Source organism: Vicugna pacos, chromosome 12 (genome assembly GCF_048564905.1).
Source record: "Vicugna pacos chromosome 12, VicPac4, whole genome shotgun sequence".
NCBI classification, from domain to species: domain Eukaryota; kingdom Metazoa; phylum Chordata; class Mammalia; order Artiodactyla; family Camelidae; genus Vicugna; species Vicugna pacos.
Window position 1 is genome coordinate 5,045,636 of NC_132998.1, and position 17,554 is coordinate 5,063,189.

The 17,554-nt window shown below is 44.3% G+C and overlaps 1 long non-coding RNA gene across 1 annotated transcript; it reads left to right on the plus strand.

The window, feature by feature from the left end:
• Positions 1-11,122: 11,122 nt before the first annotated feature.
• LOC140700387 (uncharacterized) lies at positions 11,123-15,056 on the plus strand. The gene is made up of 3 exons (XR_012078783.1): positions 11,123-11,413; positions 11,508-11,784; positions 14,805-15,056. It is a non-coding gene; the product is annotated as an uncharacterized lncRNA (long non-coding RNA).
• Positions 15,057-17,554: the final 2,498 nt, after the last annotated feature.

A 17,554-nucleotide genomic window follows, 5' to 3' on the forward strand; every position in this document is an offset into this window, starting at 1 on the left:
GCTTTATTTCTTTTTTCTTAACTAATTTTAAGTCATGCCACCATTAGCATGGAACCCCAGGCATGGCCTGCACAATAGCTCATGATGATAAAGCACAGTGAATGAGCATCTCCTATAAGTGGAGTAGTAATGACCATTACAACCTGTGACAAGGCCTGCTAATTGTCCTGCCTGTCAGCACTGGGCTCCAGCCGGCCCCCAGCATTACCTGGGGAGGATTAAACTCCTGTTTTATTTAAGCCGCTATTATTTTTTCTGTTGCAGTCAAGCCAACACCTAATGCACAGCCCTTGCTGGTTGTTCTGTCCTTTTTAAGGATGCTCTAAACCCAAGTCTACCATTTTGACACTGTTAGTGTTGAGGATGTTTACACTCTGCCTGCATGCACACTCACCCATCCCCATCTGTCCACCCACACACACACCCCCACAAAATAAAGTGACAGTCTCTCCTTGACCAAACCTTAGTCAGGATCCCCTGAACTCTTCTCAACAAGGCTCTGACTTTTGGGCTTCCACGTGAGTCCCTGCATTGTCCAATTTGAGCAAGCATCTTGCTAAGTCAGTTTGGCCAGAATCCCCGCCACCTCAATACCTGATCGGGTACCTCATGCCCCATCATCCTCCAGGTGACATCTGATTACCCTGGCCTGCCTTCAGCAAGACCCCTGTCAGGTCACTTCCGCTAGACTCTCCCCTTACCTCTAATGTTTCCTCTTTGTAATTTTCCATCCACTGATGCCCACCCTGCTCCTAGGTTATAAATTCTCCCTTTTCCTTGTATTCGGAGTTGAGCACAATCTCTCTTCCTCCACTGAACAAACCCCTCTGCAATGGCCCTACACCTATCATGATGGTCCTGAGTAAAGTCTGCCTTACACAGTTTTTTTAAACAGCATTAAAAAGAACAAAAGATTCTTAACACCAGTCAACATCAGTAGAGTCGACACTGATACAAACTTTACGGTAACTGAAATATCTGCAGTAGAGATGAAGCCGAGTGGCCAGCGCGTAATCCAGAAGTGAATCTTGGATTCAGAGTTCAGGTGCTGAAACGGCTGCAGCCCTTCCCTGAGTTTACTGTATCTGAAATTACCTGCTCCGAATAGCGTACTAGGGGAGAGAGAAGGGAATGATCACATAGTTAGAAATTAAGAACTTTTCACGTTAATTATGAATAATTCATGGATATTTAGTCCAAACTCTTATTAAAGAAGTCATTATCTCTTTGCTATAACGGTGCCTGTATGGAGCCAATTTTTCACTAGACTATTTGTTTTTTATATTATTATTATTGAAGTCTAGTCAGTTTACAATGTTGTATCAATTTCTGGTGTACAGCATGTTTCAGTCACACATATACATATAATCGTTTTCATACTTTTTCATTCTAGGTTACTACAAGATATTGAATATATAGTTCCCTGTGCTCTACAGAAGAAACTTGTTTATCTATTTTATATATAGTAGTTAGTATTTGCAAATCTCAAATCCCCAATTTATCCTTCCCATCCCCTTTCCCCACTGGTAACCATAAGTTTGTTTTCTGTATCTGTGAGGCTGTTTCTGTTTTGTAAATTTAAAAATAAAAAAGACACAAATGAATTTAAGATTCCACATGAGTGATATCATATGGTTTTTCTCTCGCTTTCTGGCTTACTTCACTCGGAATGACGATCTCCAGGTCCATCCATGTTGCTGCAAATGGCATTATTTTATTCTTCTTCATGGCTGAGTAGTATTCCATTGTATAAATCTACCACAACTTCTTTATCCAGTCATCTGTCGATGGACATTTAGGTTGTTTCCATGTCTTGGCTATGTAAATAGTGCTGCTATTGGGGTGCATGTATCTTTTCAAATTAGAGTTCCCTCCAGATATATGCCCCAGAGTGGGATTGCTGGATCATATGGTAAGTCTATTTTTAGTGTTTTGAGGACTCTCCATACTGTTTTCCACAGTGGCTGCACCAAACTACATTCCCACCAACAGTGTAGGAGGGTCCCCTTTTCTCCACGGCCTCTCCAGCATTTATCGTTTGTGGACTTTCCCCAGACAGAATGGCCATCATTAAAAAATTCACAAAGTATAAATGCTAGAGTGGACTATTTGTTCTTGATGTAGATTGCTGAAATATCTTCGCGAGCTTTGGTGCAAATTAGCAACTGAGTATTTTCTGAAGAAAAGGGGAGAACTAGACCATATTCTGCCTGGAGGAAATGTTTAGATGGGAAATACGAACCTATGTTACATAGAACTTGGATCCTAGAGGAAGACTGCCTTTTAATCTCAAAATCACCCCATAACACAGATGCACGTCCTGCACTGTCTTGAATATATTCTCACAAGTGTGGTTATCTTGGAAAGGAGGGTGCTCCTTCCTCTAGCCACTTACTGTCTTTTATCTTGTACTCCATCTTTAAAGACGGATCTTTCAAAACTTTCACTTACTGTATGATTTGATTCTTTCTGCCACTTGGTTGGTTGGTTTTGTCACTAATTTCATGTTCTTTCCAAGGCAATCTGCTTTCGTAATGAATGCTTTTAAAATCCCTCTTGTGTTTTCCAGGAGAGTTACCCAGAGAACAAACACCCCATTAGTTGTCTAGCAAGTACATTTTATTGTAGACTGGTTTTTTTTTTCCATTTTGAGATTCTTTTTACAGTCAGACTTGCAAAACACTCAAATTTATAAAATGTGACTAGTAAAACACTGAGCGTTGGAAAGATTCACTTCCTGGTCTGATGCTCTACACACCAGCACATCTTCCCTAGTTCTTCCCACACGCACAGGCAAGACTCACTGTAGGAACGCCAGCATTCTGCCAACGAGCCAGTGAACATAAAGCTCCTTTAAGAGCACTTTCGGGGGTGGGGGTATAGCTCAGCAGGAGAGCGCATCCTTGGCATGTATGAGGTCCTGGGTTCAATCCCCAGTACCTCCATAAAAAAATATTTTTTAAAAAGAGCACATTCAGATTATTTATCTAACATACAATCTCATCATATAAAAGCACCATTTTCTGTTTAAAGGATCATCCTCCACCAAGTCTCGTTCTTGGACCCAGTGGAATTTGGGCGAGTGGAATCTCCCATCCTAGCCTAGTGCCTGGCACTGAGTATATGTTCAGAAGATATTCCCTAAATCCTGCCTGCCACAGACTACCTGGGGGAAAAGGCTGGTGGTGGTCTCTTGTCGTAAACAAGTAAAATATTTAGTACATTCCACTATTTCTTCATTTCAGTACTTAAAGATGGTCTTAGCTCTGACCACCCTGCTTTAATTCTGCTTCCTCCTAACAGTCCTGCCTCTGCCTGTATACCTGCCAGGCTTTTCTTTCTGCTCATTATATCGTTCTAACATCTCGATGACATTAGAAACTTTTACGTTTGTCAGACTAACTACCCAATCCTTGAGTTAACAGTTGTTTATCACTGGCCACGTCTTCACTTAGATTCTCTCTTCAAAGCACAGAATCAGTAACTTTTTAATTCTGGAAAAAGCATCTTCCTTTAAGTAGATCTTTTTTTCTTGCTCATTTTCTGATTGCAGAAGCACATTTCAAGAATTTAAAATGTACCTAGTCATCGTAATACATAAGAAAATTCTGCACTGCACAAAAGTTGACCACAAATCCTTTTAGTCACCACAGTTATTTTAATATGCAACACTTATAATTAAAGCTATGACTAACCAGATACAGTAATATAAAATAAATAGACTATTCTGTGCAAATACCCTTAATGGTGATCCATTGCCTAGGGAAAAAATATAAATCCCTTGGTTTGGGATCCAAAGCTTTCCATGACATAACCCCGATCTTCCTTTCCAGCATACCCAAGTACCTTATGTTACAAGAAAAATGGACCAGGCTGAAGTCAAGGCGTTAACAGGGCTGCACCCCCTCTGGAGGCTCTAGGATGGAAGCCATTTCCTTAGCTTTGCCACTTCTAGAGCTACAGACTTTGCATCCCTTGGGTCATTGTCTCTTCCTTCATCTTCAGTGTCAGCAAGTAGCACCTTCCAGTCTCTATCTGGGGCCACCCCATCACCTCCTCCTCTAAAGCAAGTCTCCCTCTACCTCCCTCTTTTAAGGATATGTGATGACAACATTTAGGATCACCTGGATCATCCTTAATCACTTTTTTTTTTTAACCTACATGAAGTAACATTCACCATTTTGCCATTACTCACAGGTTCCAGGGATCAGGACGTGAATGTCTTTGGGGGTCACTGCTCAGCCTACCGAGCAAGTGCAGTCTATCAGCCTTCACTGGTGCTGTTAATTATTTTTTGCCCCTAGCTGGGATGGTGCTAGTGAGCTCTCTGACCTGTACAAGACAGTGTGACTTTTTTTTCAAGAAAATTTTATTATGTGACTCTTTTGGTAAAAAAAAATTAATAGGATACTGTTTACAAAGTGCTTTCCTGTTTCACCATCAGGACAGCTCAGCGAGGTCAGTATAATTACCCACATTTAAACCCTGAGCGGTCCCTGCAGAGCCGCAGGGCTGCCCCGCCAGCCGGCCCATCACGCTGACTTCTTCCTCCAGACACCCTACAATCGCCAGCCCTTCATTCCTTTCTGAGTATTTTTCCCATTTCCAAGTACCCCCTCCTTCTGTTAAAACTCTGTAAGCCACGCACATTTACAGGCTTTTAAAATGTCACCGTTCAAAGCAAGATTCAAAACCTTCACCCCTGCTGAGTCCCCGTCTAAAGAGAAGTTTCCCATTAAGGACATGGGATGTCCTCAGAGGCACGAGTCCAGCCCTAGCGGCCTCAGCTCCTGCCAGTGGGGCTCCTCTGGGCCCCCCGCCCCTGAGAACCCACTCAGGTCTGCCCTCATTCTCTCCCACCTGTGACAGAGCCTCACTGCACAAGCCGTTTGTAGAAGGCGGTTCAACAAGACCGCTCTGCTCCTCACTGGCTGGGAAAACCGCTGCCTCTCCTTATCACGGTCCACCTCCGCCCACTGGCCCACTGCCCTGCACACAGAACACAGCGTGGCCTCGTCTCTCCTCCGTCTGCGGGAAGATACTGACTCCTCCCTCAGGGCTGAGCTCCACGCCCACCTCGGGGAAGCCTCTCCTAAGTGACTGCCCCTACGCAGACCTGGCCCTGCTCTCCTTTGTCCCGCAGGGTACCCAGGGCTGTGTCACTCACTGGCACTGGTGTTTGTCTCCCCAGAGCATCCTGGGAATTCCCAGGGGGCAAAACTTTGTCTAATTTGCATTTGTACTTGACCTCTCTGACTCTCCATTTCCTCATTATAATACAATGATAAGCATTCCTATCCTGTAGGCTGGTTATGAGAATTAAATGAATTATTATATGCAAAATGACTGGAACACGCCTGCCACGTAGAAGTGATCAATAAATGCTAGCTAATGGCATTCACGGCATTTATCAGAGTCTGACATTATTTTTATACGTTCATTTATACTCTCTCAAGGTGGTTATGGGACAGGAAGGGGGCAGGGTACAGCCATTCAAGGAATACCACAGCAATTAGCATCAAAATGGTAGAAGATTCAACTCCCAGTAGGCCTTGAGGCTCAAGATGATGGGAGATTTAACTTTCAGTAGACCTTGAGCTTTATTATACGCCCATTGTAATATATTAACATGGTGAATAACACGCCCACAGGCACCATGGCAGTCCCAAGGCTAGCCACAAAAGGTCAAAGAGTGGGAAATGGCCAACTCCCTGGGAATCCCAGCCCCTTCCCCAGGCTAGTTAGACTGGTCCTTCCACTTAACAGCATACGAAGCCCCCAAGCCCATAAAAAGCAGCAACACGGCGCCTCATGGCTGCCCCTCTCTTTCCAGAGACAGCCCACACTCTGTCTGTGGAGTGTGTACCTACTTTTAATCTGAGCTCCCAACCCCCACACCTCGTGGCCTTTCTCTTGTCTTTCAATGTATCTCTCTGAATAAATCTACCTTTACTCAACTGTGGCTCGCTCTGGAATTCTTTCCTGCGTGAAGCCAAGGACCCATGCCTGGCAGGGCACGTCCCAGGGGCTCAACCGAGACCTGGGACTCGGCCCTCCCCTCCTCATGCCCCACATCTGTTTTCCTGCATCAGTTAGAATAGAAGCTCTGCAGTGGCGGGGGTTTCTGTCTGTTTTGCTCACTGGAGTATCCCAGGGCCTGGGGGACAGACGCCTGGTACACAGCATGCTCTCCAAGTTGTGGAGGAAGGCTGGGTGGATGAATAAAATCCTAGCACCTCACATTACGCGTATCATGTAGTAGGCACACGTTACGTGTTTTCTTCACTTTAAATTTTATTCTGTAACACATATTTTTATATACCTGACTCTAAAACTGAACAACAGCTTCTTCAGTGAGGTATTTTCCTGAAAGAACATGACATCTTTGTAACCAAAAATCCCCTTCTAATGCACTTTGGTTCAAAGCTCCGTCCACTCCAGTATTTTCTGTCCAGATGGAAAGGCTTTTGGCAGGTTTTCTCCAGCAGTTAAAGAAACTTTAAGCATCAATCAGGCTGCCTATTTAAATTTAAGTTAATTAAATCTGAATAAAATTTGAATTTCAATTCCTCAGTCGCACTGGCCACATTTCAAGTACGCAATAGCCACAGGGGGCTAGTGGATACCACGTTGGTTACTGCAGACACAGAATATTTCCGACACTGCACAAGGTTTTATTAGACCAGCCTGGTCTGGGTGTGTGGTAACAAGCCACGTGAAAGTGTCAGACGTTTAACACAGCAGAAGTTTATCTTTGTGCACTTAGAGTCCACTGGTGACTCCGGGCACCATCCCTACATGTGAGTCCAGCATTATGGGCCACTGCGTTCCGTGGCCCATCCATTCCACGTGTACAACCACGGGCCCCGCAGCAGGGAGGGGAGCATGGAGGATCATGCACTAACTCTTAAGTGCCACCTGGAAATGACAGCCATGTCTAACTGCAATGGCCTGGGAGGCCGGGTGCTCTGTGTCCACATAAATAAGAGCAGATTAGTAAACACTGGTGACATCTGCCACCTTAGGTGGACTGTCTGTGTTCAAATTGCCTCCTTGTAATGTGCCCTCTTGTAGTGAAGACCATGCATGTAAAAATGCTCCATGAGGTTTTGGGAACACAGCAGGCTGTCAGTAAATGCTACTTCTCTACATCCTTCTCTTTGCAAAAGTTGTTATGTGATGCCCCAGGTTCCAGCCTCAGCCTTATTGAACTCATTGTCTATAAGGACACTCTCCTGCTCAAATTCCCCTGTAGCTCCTCACTGACTGCAGACTGAATGCCATCCCTTTAGTGTGCTGTACAAGGCCACCCGGAGTCTGGCCTACCCGGCCTCCGAATCTCTCTCATTGCCCCTTGTGCTCCAGGAGGGCCGCACATGTGGCCATTCTACTCCCGGCCGCGTGTATAAGTTCCCAACCTTCTGCTCTCTTTCTGGAATGATCTTCCCCTCCTCCCCTATCCATCATAGAGCTCTAAGCCCCTAAAGTGCCACCTGCCCTGACTTCCTCAGCCAAAATCCCATTCCACGTCCTCTCATAGCTCACACCTTACTCTGCTTACGAATCTCTCATAAGCAGCTTGAGAAAAGGGCTGGGGTCTTAATCATCTTAGATTCTCTCCCTGAAAGCCAGGAACATAGCCTGTGCTTAGTGAATGTTTGATGAATATAATAAAACCTTCCTCTCAGGAACTTCTGTTTGGAAATTTTCCACCAAAACTATTAGCATCTTAAAAGAAAAATAATATATCCACAGATTAGAAGTAAAACCCTTTTTTCCTAATAGACACGAACATAGTATCTCTAATATTATAGAATGCGACACATTGTAACCAGAGTTCACATGAAAATATAAAAAGGGGATGGACACCTTAAAAAGAAATTACTCAGTGTCTTACTCCTAACAGAAGTAAACATTTTATTTAAGTTTATGAGTATTGAGTCAGCATTTTCTAAGACTGTAAAGAAAAAGATTATATTTTAAATACTTTTTAAGTAGAAACCAGAAAAGTTAGAGCCTATTTAAAAATAGTTCACAGGAACTTCCTGTGTCCTTGAAATCTGTGTCTGCCTCAAAGCTACAAGCTACAGTGATGTGAATTACCTCTAAAATTTCAATATCATTATGAAAGCATTGAAAAGAGATAGCAAAGACTTAAATTTGAAAAGGGAAGCATAAGAATGCGATGTGAAAAGATGTGATATAATCTGTTGAATTATGCAAGAATAGAGGTACTATTTTTTTGAAAGAACAGAAAACGGGGAAAGGAAAGACGTTATCTCAAAACATCTGGAGATGAACGACAATCACTCCCAAGTAGGATAAGAGCCTAGGAGAAATATTATCTCATTGATTGTCTACATAAAAGGGAAGAGGCTGGGATGTTTGTCCTAGTCACCTACAGAGATTATCTGTAGAACAGAAGACAGATGACAAGCGGATAAGGACGTAACAGGCTGTTTCCAAGGAGAGTGTTCTTTAGCGTCTAGGAGAGATGGACCTGACAGCTGCTTTTTCAATTTAACTTTTTAAAAAGCAAGCTCTGTTTAAAAATATGCCCTCCTTCATTTTCTAAGGAGCACAGGAAATGTATGATCTCACTTTCACAGACCCCTTTTGGAGTCAACAAGCTGGTTTTCTCCAAGCAGGTCCTTATCAAAACGTCATGGTGGATGGGTTCCTGCCTGGAAACGCCCCGGGGAAATGACCCTTGGCCGAGCCAATCGCAGAGAAGATGGCCACCTCCGTTGTGCCTGCGTCTGATGCTGCTGTGGTGCTCACACCACAGGGATTAGCTCAGAGCAGGGTCCTGGGGTCAAGGCTGCGGACGTAATCCCCACCCATTAATGTCACTGGTCACAAGAATCTGAGTCAAGATCCTGGAACAGGGTGGCGCAGAAGTACCTAGATTTAGCCTGGGAAAGCTTTCTTTAAAAGAGTCCTAAGCATGAGGAATGAGTCTCCTCCCGGCCTAGAGGACAAGCCAACCAGCCTGCTCCAATTTGTCCTAAGACTAAATGTGCTGTAGGACAGACGAAATGAGAGTCTCAGGGCATGTAGAGAATGCAGAGCGCGTTCTGGGAGAGCAGGACAGACCCTCCAGCAGGGGTGTCCGACACTCACGCCAGCCTGTGTGCCACACGGCCGTGGTTTCACTCCTTCCTGAGCGCAGGCGTCCAAGGTGAGCAGACCTGCAGAGCCGTGTCCGGGGGGCGGGATGCTCTGCGACCCCTCTGCCCGTGGGGGATCCTCTGCCAGCTGTCACTGTCACCTCTGAAGCCACGGGTGTCGGTTATGAGCTGGGTTTGTCTCCAAGTTACAGACACGTGTCCACAGTAGTTTACACGCCCTGGGGCTTGTTGTCATCAAGCAGCAGCAGCCTGAGGGGAGCAGCCGCTGTCACTGGCTCAGCAGCTGGGAGATTTCAGGGCCAAGGTCTCTGCCATTCTCTTGGCCTTTTCCTCTTCGCCTCTAGGGTCCAAAGTCAAGCCTGCATCCCAGGCATGAGGAAGGAGGGAATGGAAAAGCCAGAGAAACACAGCATCGGTAGCAGGAAAACACAAGTGCTTCCAGAAACCCCACAATTTAGTTCACGCGTCACTGGCCGATGTTCTGTCGCACGGCCTCCCCTAGGCGCAAGAGAGGTCTGCAAATGTACGGATTTTTTTTTCCCCCAGCTAGACATAATGCTGCCCGCAGAAAACTCCGGGAGTAAGGCAGGATGGAAACCGGAGACGGGGCAAGCACCCGGAACACTCCGCCCTGGGCCACTCACTCCCTGAGACTCGGAATGAATGACAGCCAAGGCTTCTCGCTGAAACCTTCATCCTGCATCACCTTCCTCCAGAGATTTACAAAAACAGGAAGTCTTTCAATGGCCACCCAGAGCGCAACTGCCCTTCAGCCTCCTGAACTGAATTGGACCCTTGCTGTCAGGCCGGTGATGTCATTCACCTTGGAGAAAGATGCGTTTAATCAGTCTCACGCCCCGCCAAGGAAAGCTACCCCTCCCCCTTCATAAGAAGGCATCTCCAAACCAAGAGATTAAACTGGATCGGTGGTTTTTCACGACCTTCAATATCTAGATGGCACCTGAGCTCTGCCCTTCTGCACAGTGAAATCCATACAAGGTCACCACACCCACGCTGCCTCCCAGCAAGTGCGAGTCTCCTGATGCGCTCCCGCCTCCCCCCACCGCTCCCCCAGCACCAACCTCGTGGCTATGGGGGAAAAAAACCAACAAACATGTGTTTCAGAGGGCCGCTCTCCCCAGGTCAGCTTGCAAATACACCAAGAGCAGCAGCTACAGTCTCGCATGAAGAAACCAGCCAAGGGATGGGCCTCAGGAAATCGCTTGCGGGTGGCGGGGGGGACCACAACGCAACCTCCGCCAATCCTCTAAATTCTCTGAAAAGTTACGCCGCGGTCCCAATCCGAAAGAAAACTTCCAGACTCATGGTGTATGAACTCATAGCTCCTCGAAAGCATAAATAATTCTTCTGTTCACTCTATTGAACCAGGCACCAAACAACACCCTCAGCTCCTAGACCCCCTCGATCCCCATCTCCAGCTCCAGGACGACAGGAGATAAAGCCTGGAGACCCTGAGCCTCCCTCCCAGCTGTGTCTCCACGACAGATTGGCGTGGGATCATGAGAAAGACCTCACAGAACAAGAAAACAACTCTCAAATATTCACCTCCCCGAGCTGAGGTCTAGAAGAAGATTTCAATGAAAACTCCGGGTCCTTGAGGATCCGGTCCCACATTCCCCTCCAGCCTCACCTCCTGCGGGCTCCCCACTTCGGACTCTGTTGCCCCATCAAGCCATGCTCTCTCTAACCTCTTACTCTTACCCGTGTTGCTCCAAGGCCTGGAACACGCCTCCATCCCACTCTTGCCCTCTGTGTAACTCCTATTCGTTCTTCAGGACACAGCTTGGACATCACTTCCGGGTTAGGTGTCTCACCTCTGCGCTTCATCAATTCCCCTCATCACATGCACAATTTAGCCCAACTCACACTTGCCCGTTGGTACCATCCTCTCCCCTCCCCCATCCCATGGCAAATTCCACGAGAGCAGACGCTCCGCCTGCCTTATCCACATGCCTCCCTCCAGCCTGTAACTGTGCCTGGCACAACACAGGCTCTCAGTAGAAGTTTACTGAATGAACAAGTGTCTAAAAGCAGGTGCAGACAGGTAGCCTCGTGTTCCCACTCAGGCCTTGTGAGATTTTTCTCCAGCTCACGTGTCTGGACTCAGTCTGCGGCTGAGAACATACAGATGAAGGCAAGAGAACAAAGGTGACTACAGGATAGCGTCACCACCGGGGAAACCACTCACTGATCAGCTGATGAAGGCCAGAGCGTCATTCTGTATGCGGTTCATCACCATGTCGGCATGAGTTTCTTTATAGGTTTGAGGGAAGGGTTGTTCTGACTTGGTTTCTTTTGTTTACATGTATTCTTACCTTATCTTTGTCTGATCAGTTACCTCTGGTTTCATCCAAGGCAATTTTAAACATCTAGTATAAAGTCAACCACCACCATGACTTCAAAGAGGAGTCCAAATGATTGTGGTCCCCAGACCAAGTCATCTCAGCCTCCTGTCCTTAAAACTGAAGCAAGTACTACAACGTTGGGAGGCCCTCAAGACCAGGGAGAAGTTGAGGAAAACAGGAAACGAAATCGCTTTAGATTGGATGCTGTCTCCCCCACAGGCAGAACGAGTCTGGCTAAATCACAGTCTCCATCCCGGTGTGTCAGCCCTGTCCCAACCAGCCTGCAGGTGAGTGGGGACCCGGGTGCTATCTCCCACCCACTTCTCTCCTTCAAAGACCACAACCGACAGCACCAGTGAATGTTAACCTACCCCCTCACAAGCCTGCCACGGCACAAGGGCCAAAGCTCTCAGAACAGTTCCCACGCTCTACTTGGCATTAGAGACATCAGTCCACATATCTGTCACCACAACAAATCGTGAACTCCGAGAATGTGGACAGGGACCATCTCTTCCCACCTCTGCGTCCCGCACAGTGTCCAGCCACCTGGTGCACTGCATCCTCACATCTCTTGATATTTTTCTGGAGGAGGGTGGCTGTCAAGAGGATTGAAATGTCAAGCATTTAAATAGAGCTCACTAAATATTTTTCATTGTTTAATTGATGTTTAAATCCATGACATCAACAATATTTGATTCTAATATAATTGTGCTTTTGATTATTTTCCCCCAAAACCTTATGGACTGTTTTGCCACCATGTAGCTAGAGTGTCTTTAAATAGTTATTGAACTGCTTCAAAATTCCATTAACTTTTACTTTTTATCTAGCATGCTCATTCGTTTAATCCATGAAATTTGACTAATGGAAATTGATTTCTTTCTCCAAAGCATCATTTTCTTGCCACATCCTTTGTTGCTAACTCCCAGGCTTTGATGCACTTGTTTCTGACGTTACATTTGTGAGTTAGGTTTATACTTCTTATACTTGAAGAATATTCCTTATTATCTTTCCAAGGGTGTTTAATCTACAATGAATGAAGGGTTCCATTCCAGGAGATTTTCACTTTTTTTTTTAAATAGCAGAAACCCAATTAAGCTCATTAGAATCTCATTCAACAAACATTCAGATGCCCATTATGCCCCAGGTCTTTGGGGGTCTCTGGTGCAGCTGCCAGTTACTGCAATGATCTAGAAACGGGTAAGTGTGCAAAACAGGCCCCAGTGCCGCTCTGTGCGCAGTACAGATGCTTCACTGTGCTTATCTTTGATCACTTCTACTCGCTTTAACCATCTGTGTGACTTCAGGCAAATCACTGGTCCTCTCTGAGCTTCAGCTTCCTCCTCTGTACCTGAGTCACAGGGTTGCTGGAAGATCTGTATAAGAAAATGTTTAGGAAAATTTCAGGAGAGACACCTACCATATAATAGAGTTAAATAAAGGCTCGTTGTCTTTCTTAATCATCTGTTTGGAGGTTCTCCTCTCTTCCTGTTCCTGTTCTGCACCCTAAGGGCCTTGCTGTCAGACTAGCTAATGATCCTGTAAGAGGGTACTTTTAATAGGAGACTCTGAATGTCTGAGAAAAAGTTAATGTTTAGAAGAAATGAATCAGGGGCCCCAGGAGAGGTAACGGTGGAGAATTCTGAGGCCAGGAAATCTCCAGGTCCTGACACATTGCACCGTTTGGGGCTGTGGCTTCTGCCCTCCCACAAGGGTCCATCCTCTGTGTTCACTCTGATAGGCGCAAAGAGATCAAAAAGTTGAGTTTTTCAGGATATTTGAAATTGTATGAGACACTTGGGAACAGTGAAACTTCCCTCTGAATTTTGGCCACAGGGTTCCATACTCTCCTAATGAGAAGAAAAGAGAGTAAGATAAAAAATAGCTTTAAAAAATTAAAGACGCGGTGGAGTCTCTGAAGCAGGTGTCTTACTGGCCGTCAGCACATTACTGGTTTCCAAGCACCACTCTCTTTAAAGCTTTGTAATGATGTGCTTTAAAATTCAGCCACAAAATAAAATGATGGGTGTGGTCAGGTGTATTTTGCAGCTTTCCAATTCTCCTATAAGGTGAGGATCGCCTACAAGGGGTTTAAAATGCTTATTACTCTTATTAAATGTCAGTTCTGGTGCTCAGCAGTAATTAAACTGAAAGGAAAATGTCAAGAATGATAAATTACAATTACAGGTTTATTCTTTCTTTTCAGAAACTAGTCAGCTCTGCACCATGAGATTCTAAAACATTAACTTCAAGGTTATCGAAGGAGGAAGCCTTCCCGCTATGTTATTCTTTATAAAGGATGCCTCAAATCCATGTAAATTGTAAGGTCTATAACATAAGTACAATCCATGGTGTCTGAAGAGTCCATATTTATTCAACTTCATTTAGAACTACTTGACCCTGCAGAAGCCAGCTGCTATCACTGGAGCAGGCATTGTGGCCCAGTCTGCTCTGTGACTAGGAGGAAATAACTTCATATTTCAATATCCAGCCTAGGGAATAAAGTGGGGTTAGTGAGTGATTTTTCTGAATAAAGTCAATTATGATGAAAGCTTTTAAGAGACAAACTTCCAAGTGTCTCTGGCATTTCCATTGGGTCCAAACAGAGCCTTAGGAATCATGAGAAAGAGCATTAAAAGTCGATTACTTTTTCTGAGCATCGTATTCCAGACTGTAAGTCTCATTATTCGAGATAATCAAATTTCCAGCTTATTTCTCAGACAAACAGAAGTTAAGATAATAAGCAGAGTGGAGGTATGGAGCAATTTAAAGACCCCAACAATTGATTAGTTTTGGATGACTAGATCCAATTGCAGGGATGGTATGTGTAAAATCTAGAAACATAGGTTTTAAATCAGCAGTTGTATTAAGTATTGGGGATCTTCAGAGAAACAGAACCAAAAGAAATATATATCTATAAAATAGAGAGAAAGAGATTCACATATAACATTAAAGATTTTATATATACATAGGGAGAGATGAGAGATTATATTACAAGGAATTGGCCCACACAGTTATGGAGGCTGAGAAGTTCCATGATCTGTTGTCTGCAAACTGGAAAGCTAGTGGTGTGAATACTGGAGACCCTGGAAAGTCAGTCCAAGTGTGAAGGCCTGAGAACCAGAGTGCCAACATTTCCCCTACACAGGCGGCATGATCAGAAAATTCATCGATGGCAAGTTAAACGGCAGAGAATAATTAACCTTGAAGTTATGGTTATAATAGCTAACGTCAGCTGAACATTTGTTATATATCCAGCTCTGTTAATGTCTATAGTCACATTTTATATTGACAACAATCCATTTTCCAGATGAGGAGCCTGAGGCCCACAGAGTTCAAGTATCTTGCTCAGCATCACCCAGCCAGTAAGCAGTCAGGAGGTCTGACCAGAGTCACCACTTTAACCACGATTCAGTGTCTCCTCTCATTTCAGGAGGATTAAGGATTGTACCTGAGGATGAAGGAATCATGATCTGCAAGTGTAATAGGTGGAACCAGCAGAAGAATAAAAAACTGGGGTAAAAACCTTCCAGTTTAATACTGAATAAAAATATTAACATGATTTCAGGTTCTGTCTGCAAAGCTGCAATTTATTACTGTGCAAAAAAAAAAGAGATAGCTAACAATTAAGTGGACCACTTTTGTAAAAGACAGCCACTCTTTGGGGCAAAGAGCTTGTAAATGGATTTGAGTGTATTGCAGACTTTGGGAAGAAGAGAATGTTAAGAACAGAGGGCCTGCATTTCAAACTTTCTTATGTGCCTTTTTTCAAATCTACATCACTCATTTCAACCATAAAATTCACAGTTTATAGAGTTAGAGTCTAAAAGCTTGCCATATTTTAGTGCATGTATTTTACTGTGCAGTTAAAAACAAAATTATAAAAATAAACATTTTACGTTCTATTCAAATCAAATTTTCTAGCTAATCCTCTCAGGAAAAGAGGAGAAAACCCCACACACATACACCTATTTTTCTTTACAGTGGAACTTACCTAAAATAGCAAGTTGGGTGTAAGGTTAAGGACTTGTGAATTTATGCTACTTTTCAATAAAAATTAATTAGAATAAGTCCACGCCAGCAGCACTCATTTCCAATGGACCTCCAAATCACTAGTATTCCTTCCCTCTATTTCTTCTTCAGCTCTCCTCATCCTATTTCTATTTCCTGAAATCCTGCCAATTCCCATGTATTAACAACTTAGATGATACTCCAGCCCATAAGGATCCATCACTTCCTGCCTCTGCACAAGGGCAGAGCCATCGGTTGATCTCCTGGCGATACATATTGCCGCAGACTTACTCTGAGATGCACCTCCAACCACCCGATTTCCATCCCCTGGCGCGCGTGCCTCCGTGGAACCTCCTGCCCTCAGGAACACTGACTTGCTTCTAACCAACAGGATACAGCAAAAGTCATGGGGTGTTACTCCCTTGATTACATTAAGTTGTAGAAGACTCCATCTTGCCAGCAGCCTAAAAATTCTCCTCGCTCATCTCATACAATAAGCAGCCATGGCGGAAAGCCCACATGGCAAGGACGTCTAGGAACTATGGCTGCCTCTGCGAGGTGAAGATGGCCCCGCAGCTGCAAGGAAACGAATTCCACCAAGAACCTGAGTGAGCTTGGAAGTGACTTCTTTCCCTGTCGTAGCTCCAGATGAAAAGGCAGCCTGCCTGACACCTTCATTATGGCCTTTTGGAAGCCTGAGGAGTGACCGAGCTGAGCCATGCCCAGACACCTAACGCTCAGAAACTATAAGATAATCAGTGTGTGTTGCTTGAAGTCACTGTGGCTAATTTGTTACGCAGCATGAGAAAACGAGGACATAGATCTTCCTCTGAAATCTTCAACCCAAATCTCTCTCTGAAACCTTTTCTTCTAGTTCTGCCCCTTAGCTACGTGAATTCACAGAATCCTCCAGACCCTGATGCCCCTTCTTCTTGTCTACGTGCTGACTTTCTCTAGACAGCCTTCCGTAATCAACTGAGGATCCACGGTCCTTCACATCATCCAGTTTCTTGCCAATATCCTCAACCATCTGTTCCATTTTCTTCCACAGCAAATACTTGGCAAATCCCCAAACCTGTATAAATCCAACTGTTTTCCTTCTCCATTCTTACCTTGTGGTCACTGAGAAAACCCTTCAGCTGTACAAGCTGGTCACACTGGAAATCCACAGGCACAGAAACATTTGTTTCTTTGACAATAGTCAGTATTGTGTATAAAATTTGCAAAGAACATAAAAATGTGACTGACAAAGTGCTAGATGCAGATTTAAGTGAGAACTCTCTCCACTGGAGAATAATGCGTAAGAGGATGACTTCTTCAGGATTTAGGTAATGCGATTTCAACCATGATTTTTAAGCCCTGCAATCATTCAGCCGTCCCTGACAGGTCTGGCTCAATGGAACACAGGAAATGGGGCCTTCAGAATCCCTCCTGTGTCCCAGTAGAAGTTACATCATGGGCTTTCTATTCTCCTTTCAGAAACAAGAATAGTCTTCATGTTATCTAGTGAAAAATTCACTCTGATGTTCTAACTTTGACTTAAGGTATGATTAGTCAGAATGCCAGTGGCTCCTAAGGGCATAATGAAATTGTTGTAATGGCTTACAGTCCTTGGGAGTGTGAAAGACACAGCTAAACATTTTGTCAAGTGTGTCAGATTGACGGCTCTTCGTTACTGTCTTTGTCACATACTAACAGAAACTCTCTTCACTGCATTTCCCCCAACAGATGTTCCTAACTGCACCACTTCTAAATTTTACTTTTTTCAGACACAAAGAATCCAGAAAGCAGGCAGATAATATCATTTTAATGAATTCTACCTGTTTTATATTCATTTTTCCAGTAATGTCAAACTAAAGAATTTTTAGTTTTACATTAAATACATTAAATAATTACAATTACATTAGATAATTAGCATTGCATCATCAGGGCAGCTTTGTCATCTGAGAGTTAGTGGTTTTTTGATCCTAAGGGTGTGTATTCTTAAAATGAGTAGAATTTTGGTATTTTGCGTCTATCTGTAAGTATGGCAAGGAATTTTCTTCTTTC